The sequence below is a fragment of the Solanum stenotomum genome, chromosome 1, assembly GCF_019186545.1.
Source record: "Solanum stenotomum isolate F172 chromosome 1, ASM1918654v1, whole genome shotgun sequence".
NCBI lineage: Eukaryota > Viridiplantae > Streptophyta > Magnoliopsida > Solanales > Solanaceae > Solanum > Solanum stenotomum.
Genome location: NC_064282.1, coordinates 78,761,728 through 78,771,257, shown reverse-complemented (window position 1 = coordinate 78,771,257; position 9,530 = coordinate 78,761,728).

The window sequence follows — 9,530 nt, the reverse complement described above, 5'->3', positions numbered from 1 at the left end:
CAAGGTATGACTCCCCAAGGACCAACCAAGGGTCCTTGAGCAGGACCCTAAAGCCTAACTCCAACGCTGCCCCAAAATAACAAAATCTGTCAAAAATTGAGGACCTACAGATGGGACCTACTGGGCGTAGGTCCATCCACACCCCGTGGAACCAATCCATAGGTCAAGTGCCAAAGATGGTGAGTTACAGACCCCACCCATGGACCTACAAGACGAGGCGTGATTCTACTCACGGTTCGTGGGTCCAGGGCGTGAGTTGCACCTGCACAATCTGTCCAATTCCGCCAAAGGTAATGGTAGGTTGGTAAATTCCTTTTAAGGTTAGTTAAGTTAGGGGACGGTTTATTTTGATTATTTAGAGTTAGTAAATGCTTTTTAAAGTATTAAACACCTTTTTCCAATCATTATTCCCAAAACTCAAAAATAGAAACTACCTCCCCTCCAAATAATTCTCTCTCTAGAAACCACCATTGGAGAAGAAGAAGTCAAGGTTTGGAGCTCAATATTTCATATTTTATCTTAAAGTTTTGGAAGTTTCTTCAATTTAGGTATGGTAGTTTTCATCCTTGGTTAGTTTCCACCCAAGGAGTCCCCTCAAAACATGATTTCAAGTTTCCAAATTCCCTGAGAAAGTTAGGGTTTGAAACTAAGCATGGTATCAATTTCAAAACGTTTTCAAATGTTCATATATCACTAATTGTGATTATATGAATGAATTAATGTTTTTTTAAGATAGAATTTCCCTATGAACTCATGATTCCCCAAAAATACTAAATTGTGAATTCTGATTTAAGATTGATTGATTATGGAAGCTTGTGAAGATATTACGTCTATAATGATTTAGTTTATTGAATTATATCATTATGCATGCCTAAATTGTAGTATTCTAGGTGTGTTTTTAAATTGTGATTGATGGCCTTGAAGGGCAGAGTATGAATGATTTATGTACGATCCTGATGTGAAGTATATGCATGTGATTTCAATGCAAGTAATATGACCATGTCTTCAATGCAATTGTGTTATTATTGAAAGGTGATTCTCAATTATACACTTACGAATGACGATGATAGATTGTGAAAGTTTTCTTCAATGTAATGTTACATCTTGAATTTGTATGCTTAGGGCATCCTTTTCTTGTATAGATGAAAGTAATGTTGATTGATGTACCTTGAACTGGTAGGATTAGACATCCTTTTCTTGTCTAAATAATGTATGTTGACTTAAAGAACACGAATCGATAGGCCCATGGCATTACTTTCATAAATGACTAATGAATTATTCTAAGGCTATGTCTTGAATCAATAGTCCAATGACATTCCTCTCATAATGAGACAATGAACTAATGTAATGATGACTCTTGAATCGATAGGCCAATGGCATTCCTTTCCTAACGATTCAATGAACTAATGTATTGATGAATATTTAATCAATAGGCTTATGGAATTCCTTTCATGAGGATTCAATGAGCCATCTTAATACTGTACCATGAATCGATAGGCTTATGGCATTCCTTTCATGTGTAATAATGTACCTTGGGTAGATAGACCAATTACATTTCTTTCAAGTACAATAATGTTAATGTGAATGAACTAATCTACGGGAATGGAGGCTAAGTATCAAGTGGATATGGTAAGATGGAAGCTCTCCCCACATTAGGCTTAGGTTTCAATGAACATCTTTCTTATCACCATAACTATGTGTCCACATAGTTTATTAGCTAGTGGATCCACCTAAGCTAAAATGTTATCGGTTCTACCTTAGGCAAGTAGACCACCTCTTTACGGTGTGGGGGTATGACACCGGATTCCATGTTAATCTCACATGGTCTATGTCGGTTAAAGCTTATTCCATTAATTTGAAATACGTGCTGTGGTTGCTGGAGAAGTTCTATGAAGTTTGGGTGGTAGTATGGGATGCCATCTATGCATTGCACCAGTAGACTTTGAGAAGGCCATGGTGAGATTCTCCAATGTCATAATGTCTAATGAATGAATGTGCTCTTAATGAAGCTAATGAGAATGTTGACCTAAATGCTTAATGTAGTAATGCATGCTTTACTTGGACTGTATTATGAGTTACTTTCCTTTTCATGAATTATGAAACGAATGTGTTCCTTATGTATGAGTATTGACTAAAGATTAGTATGAAAAATGGCAAGTTCCTCTAAGGTGACCTCAAAGTGGTACTTAGTGTGAATAGTAGTATGGGATGTTATTCTTACATTGCACAAGTATAGCTTAGGGTCACTTAAGGTGAATGTTCTAATGTGATGAAATGGGTTATATGTTGAATGTGATTGTATCTTATGCCTTTGGCTAAAGTTCATGATGTTTTCTCAAAATTGGCATATAGCATGCTTTTCAACCAAACTGTCTTTTTAAGCATGGTTTTTGCATGGCTATCATACTCAGTACATTTTTATGTGCTAACCTATATTTCAACATTTTAACAAAAGTGTAGGGTTTGGAAACTTGATGTTCTATTCTTGGAAAATGGGTTTCTAAGGAGCAAGGAGTTGAAGATTTGGTGAGTCCTCATAGTTTTGAGGACGAACCCACTATTTCCCTTTATGCCTTTTATTTTATGTTTAGAGCTTTTGTATGGGCTATGTCCCAAAGTTTTTATTTGAAAGTGTTGTAGATGGTTTGAGACAAAGTATAGAAAGACTTCCTCTTGCTTTTATGAAAATGACTTCGATTGTAAAGAAAAGTTTTAAATTCGGCAATATTTTCATATGCTCTTATGTTCATGATATGCTATGAGGTTTATATGAGACTTTTTGGATTCTTGTACGTCGTGTCACGTCCGGGGTGTAGGCTCGGGTTGTGACAAAGATTGTATCAAACACAAGATTTTGGGATGGTTTTAGGATATTTCAAACCACGACTAGTAGAGTCTTGTTCATGAATGTGAATCGCGCCGCATTTATGAATATGAGGCTATTTGATGTTAGGACAATTTCACTTTTTCATTCTTCAAGTCGTTCAATAGAGTTTAACTCTATAAGGTCTCTCTCTCCTATTCCTTATCCGATGGTCTCTAGGATATGACTACTCGAAGGGCTCATGCTACAATGATCGAGGGAGAAAAAAGTTAGTGGTGATGCCAATTGTGGCTATGTGACTAGATGAGTGTTGGTATGATAGAATTAGATGATGACCTTTGGTATAGATGGGTGACTTTATGCTTATGTTTTTTGTTGAAAGATTTAGGTGAATAAGGTTTTTTGGAAATACCTAGATGTGTGAATTGAGTAGGCTCATATAAGAAGGGTAGAAGGGTAATTCACCTTGGTTTAGAATCATCTTGTGGGGTGAGTGTGAAGGTTTAGTGATGATTTTCTCCGACCTTAGAATTGAAAGAAGTGATGCTTAAAAGAGTTTGTATAGGCTTGCTCCCAAGGGGGAGATACTGTGCTTAGATAGCCAGGTTGTTGAGGACCCTTGATGTTCATGAGTTATGTTTTCTTGACATACTCACCTTAAGAGTTGTAGTGAGTTCGAGGAGTTTAGACCCGGTTTGGTAGAGTCATATGAGACCTTGAGTGGCATTGGTAAGGTTGTTTCTGAGCAAGAGTTGCTTAATGAGAACATTCCTAGTTTAGAAGTACCAGTTGGGATCTTAAACCAGCAAGTTAAGAAATAGAATGTTAAAGAAGTTCCATCAATGAAAAATGTTAAGGAATGGTGTCCTAGTAAAGATTTTAGTAATGGAAGGATGCTATTAGAGTTTACAAAGGATCTCTTCCGGATGAAGGCACCGGTATGCTGATAGTTCCTTATGGTTGTGAATGTTGCATTAAGGTCCTTATGCTATTTCATGTTAACCTTGGTATGGGTTTACTCCAAGGGAGAGATGGTATGGTTAGAAAGTAAGGTTGTTGAGAATTCTGATATCCTTATCTCTTTCTTTCTATTACTATTCAAGCCTAAGACAAAGAGTTCCTTTTTGCCTTGTTTCATGTTTTGGAGTCATGTGTGATTATGTGTTTCCATGGTCTCATTATGTTATGCATGTTCTTGATGAATTTATGTTTAAATGAGAAAATTAGTTTTTATGATTTTGTTCCTCATGTTGATGTCCATTTAGTATGAGTTGTTTATATGCTTCATGAGGTGAAATGTTGAACATGCCGAAATGTGCTTTTAAGAGTAACTGAATGTGCTTAATGATGTTATGATGAGCATTCTTTGAGTTGGAGAAGGTAATTCCTCAAATGAAATGAGAAAAGTTGAAGTGTTTATGAATAATGAGTTTGTAGATGTAGTTCCTGCTTTCATGTGTTGCATGGAGTATGTTTGAGATGGAGTTCATGTTTCATCCTAGTTTTGTGCATTGTTTATGATGTTTCAAGCATGATGGGATGCTAGTCTTGAATCTTTAATTCCTTGAAGTGTTTAAAGTGTCATTCGAAGATGAATGTTCCCAAGGAGGAGATAATGTAACGACTTATGAAATGAATGTATTCCTTATGTATGAGTATTGACTAAAGATGAGTATGAAAAATGGTAAGTTCATCTAAGGTGACCTCAAAGTGGTACTTAGTGAGAATAGTAGTATGGGATGCTATTCTTACATGGTACAAGTATAGCTTAGGGTTACTTAATGTGAATGGTCTAATGTGATGAAATGTCTTATATGTTGAATGTGATTGTATCTTATTCCTTTTGCTAAAGCTCATGATGTTTTCTCAAAATTGGCATATAGCATGGTTTTCAACCAAACTGTCCTTTTAAGCATGGTTTTTGCGTGGCTATCATACTTAGTACATTTTTGTGTGCTAACCCATATTTTTACATATTTACAAAAGTGTAGGGTTTGGAGACTTGATGTTCTATTATTGGAAGATAGGTTTCTAAGGATCAAGGATTTGAAGATTTGGTGAGTCCTTATAGTTTCGAGGACGAACCCACTATTTCCCTCTATGTCTTTTATTTTATGTTAAGAGCTTTTGAATGGGTTATGTCCCAAAGTTTTTTTTAAAGTGTTGTAGATGGTTTGAGACAAAGTATAGAAAGACTTCCGCTTGCTTTTATGAAAATGATTTCGATTATAAAGAAAAGTTTTAAATTCTGCACTATTTTCCTATGATGTTATGTTCATGATATGCTATGAGGCTTGTATGAAATTTTTCGGAGTCTTGTAATGTCACTTCCGGTTGTAGGCTCGGTTCGTGACAACATATTACTTTTAAGTAAGACCTCACCACACGTGGCACTTTAAAATACAATCATTTAGCCCATCCCAAAAAGATCAGAAGTGCATGTGTGCTGTTCATTTCAAGGCTCACATCAAAATGTAGCTAGTTAATAAATGATTCAAAGAGATCGCCCAAAAGTGCAACCACATCGATTTATTTCTCACAACACAAAAAATTTACATCATGCTCATGATGAGTACTATTCAAGACATCAATATTGAATACTATCTATTCTGAAATCATTATCAATGAAAACTTCAAGTATTTCACAATTTTAAAAACTCATGGGGGATCTCAAAATAAAATAAGAGAGAAGGAAATAGATACAAGAGATACACTTCAACAAAAAGAGTACTATAACATAAACAAATAAAAAATACTACTGTCACGCCCCGAGACTACACATTGGACGTGACCGACACTCTAGAATCATTTTTTATTCCCAAGCAAACCCTTGGCCAGGCAGAATGTTTACCGAAAAACTTACTCAAGCATAAGGAATCTTTAAAATAGAATTTATAGCATTCAAACTCAAGTAAATACTTAACTCAATAGTTTGAAAATAATTAAGTGCAATAATAATAATACTTTGCAAAACAATCTCAAAACATCTCAAACAAAAGGGAAATACTCAAAGACTCATTAAATCTAACTATCTATGAAGCCTCTAGTACGAGCATAGAGTACGGGACAAGACCCATGGCAACTCAACAATAACATGGAAGTAAATGTGAAATCCTATAGAAAAAAAAGAGGCTCACCAAAGCTGTCTCGAGCGCAAAGTGATCTCAACGAAACACCTGTTGATGATCTTGGACACCTGTATCTACATCATAAAAGATGTAGGTCGAATGACATCACTAATCGAATGTATGATTATGCAATATAGCTTAATAGCAAGCAACTGAAAGAAAGAACCACAATAGATGTAGATATATACTTGAATGAATGTAAAGAAATAAGGAAGTGAAATATTTAAAACTCTACAAAACACCCTCTCATTCTTTGAACTTTAACATAATAATTGATATATAAAAATACACTTTAACTCTATTGGGAAATTCTCTAACCGACAACCATCACTATGAGCTAAGGGATGATACATCGTCTTGATCATGCTACAAGAAATGTCCTATGTCGTGTCGGGATATAGAAAACCTCAACTAAGTGGGTCCACTAAGCTATGTCTGAAGGCTCTAAGGATTCATCTAAAAGTATGATCATGTACCCATGTTGGCAAGATATGGTTTATGAGGGCTTTAAGTTGTCCGAACTCTCCCTCATATCGGTGTTCAACACTACTCCCAATAATATTTACCGTTGCTCAATGTATAAAAACATTACTCTTTCTTTGGTTTGAGATAATTACTCAACTATATATCCTCCTAAAAGAGACAACTGCTCTGAATTAACTCTAAACTCATTACTGGTTTAGAAATCAAAGTTTCTCTTTTCTCACTGTAAACGTGATAAATTTGGGAGTCAATAATTTCTTTAACCTTTACTCAAAATGCATCTTTAAACTTTCCTCAAAATTTCTTTTTTATTTTATGAGAAAATCAATTTAATATAATTATTCGGTTAAAAAGATTCTCAGCAATAACTCAGTGAATACTTCAAATAATATGGTTCATGCTGAAAAATAGGCATGAATAATGAACTCAAGAATCTCAATACATAATATATAACAACTCAAAAATTAGGAATAGCAACTCAGAATTCAACAACAAACTCATCTCAAAAATTATCAAAACTAAGGATGTAATCCTAGTTTATTCTTTACTAATAGAAATTTGATGTAGGGCATGAGGAATAACTCAGTCCATCAAAATGATAGAATTACATACCTGGGAACACCAAAGTTCTTTGCGAAATTGATGAAATTCGAAGAACGATAGAAACTAGCTTTTCTCCTATTGAATCCTTGGTCTAAGTCTTTTAAGTGTTAAAGAATGTCAAATAATGTTTTAATACTATTTACACCTTAATTAAGTGAAAAGAAGTCGTGGATTAATCTTAGAGAGGGTGGGAAAAGATTGAGCTACCCCTCTTTAAAACCTATCAAAAATTGTCCATGGGACAATCTATGGGTCGTGGTTTTACCCANGTATTACATGCCTGGGAACACCAAAGTTCTTTGCGAAATTGATGAAATTCGAAGAACAATAGAAACTAGCTTTTCTCCTATTGAATCCTTCGTCTAAGTCTTTTAAGTGTTAAAGAACGTCAAATAATGTTTTAATACTATTTACACCTTAATTAAGTGAAAAGAAGTCGTGGATTAATCTTAGAGAGGGTGGGAAAAGATTGAGCTACCCCTCTTTAAAACCTATCAAAAATTGTCCATGGGACAATCTCTGGGTCGTGGTTTTACCCATGGCATACATCCCATCTGTGGATCTTATATTGAGTTTTTAAGGATCAAAAGTCCATTTATGGGTTTAACAACGGTCCGCTGGTCCACCTACGCCCCATCAGTTGGTTCCATAGGATTTAGGTCCCCAATGTTGACCCCAGTACTTTAACGATGACCTAACAGAACGGTTTGTCATTCAATGAACGGCTTGTCGGTTGGGGTCGTCATTCAAAACTCAAAAACTTTGGTTTGACAGTCTTTGGTAAAAAATTCATAACTTTTTACTCTGAACCTAAAATGAGACAAACTTAGTGGTGTTGGAAAGAGGACACATAGACCTTTAATTTTGTAGGTCGTAGGTCACCTAATTCATTATGTGCTGGGAGACAGGATCATTTGAAGTTAATCTAAGTAGAATCTTATGTCAAAACTTAATCGAAAATGAAGATTTCGACTAAAATTTGTGCTAGAGGGTTCTTTTGAGCTTAAGTTATATCATTAGAACACCAAAAAAATGACCTTTACATATATGTGTAACTTAAGGATCACCCGATTAAATTTTACAGGCAATTGAAGACTGGTTCAGGTTTAATCTTTCAAGTTTTCACGATGTTACGACTACAATTATCAACATCTCAAAATAAAAAAATACAATAAAAAAGGGGAACATTGGAACGAAATACCTTACCATACAAAAAATAAAATAAAGTGTCCTCAATGCAATGATAAAAAAAGCACAGGAGGCAGAGATAAAAGGGTCCCCCCTAACAAGTAATGCCTATGGAACACTCTTATTTGGAGTGTAAAGTGGGGGAGCCTCAAGAGGGTCATCGATGCCCTGCAATAAGATTACTGGCGGATGCAAGGAAGACTCATTTGGGCATCAGTTCCTATCTCAATGCTTGGAGGTATGGTTTGACTCATTTGGGGCACCAGTTCCTATCTCAATGCTTGGAGGTATGGTTTAGTCTTAAAAGACTCCACTAGGACCAACCTTTATAGTCTCCCTAAGGGATCTCTGTAGGGTTGCCTGGCAAATGACCTCCTTGATCTCCAGCAACTCAGTTAATAACTTCACAATACCATGCTCCTCTTTCCACAACTCCTGCTCATCCCTCTCCTTGGCCAACTCATCCTCGGACCTCTCAACATCATCATCACCAACCGTATCAACACTCGCAGCTATCTAAAACTGCTCTCTCGAAAGAGATTTAATTCTGTGCATCTTTGACAAGGAGGTAGGCGCATTAAGTAAGGGAACATCACCTCAAAGGATGGAGATATGCGTGGATTGCAACTAGGTCACCTCTTCTTGGAAGGTAGAAAGCTCCTCACTTATGGTGTCTAGTGCACCAAAACTACCCTTGGCTTTCTCTTAGGCCTCAAGTCTAGTGGCAATGTTTTCCAACCTATCACCATGGCTCTCAACAAAGCCCTCACACTTAACCACTCTCTCTATCAACGGAACTAAGGCCTTTTTAATGGCCCAATCAATGATCTTGGGCATGTTCATCTCAACTCGGGTGGTTATAACATTTGCCAACCAGGCAAAGCTTCCCATATGATAAATCATCGTTGTGTCAATGGTGACGATATATAGGAGTGGCGAAAAGTCTCAGAGCAACACAAATAGAAACACTAGTGCTAGTGAGAACAATAGAAGAATCACTAGCTGCAAGAGGATGAGGAGGCATAGGTGAAGAAATACTTGTCTACTCCACCGATGGATCAGGTGTGCTAGCCTCAGTCGATAGTGTGGTGAGATAAACCACGAGGATCGTATCTGGTGGTGCAGGCTTACTCTTACCAATGCCATCCCGTAAGCACAGGCCCCAATCCTCCTGATATCGCTAGAAGAAGTTTGGTAATATTCACATCTGTAGCTTCTCTATAAGGGATCATGCCCTATCACACAGCTGTGTAATCTACACCAGAAATGACAGAAAAGTGTGCTCTTTCCTGGCTCTCATCAGA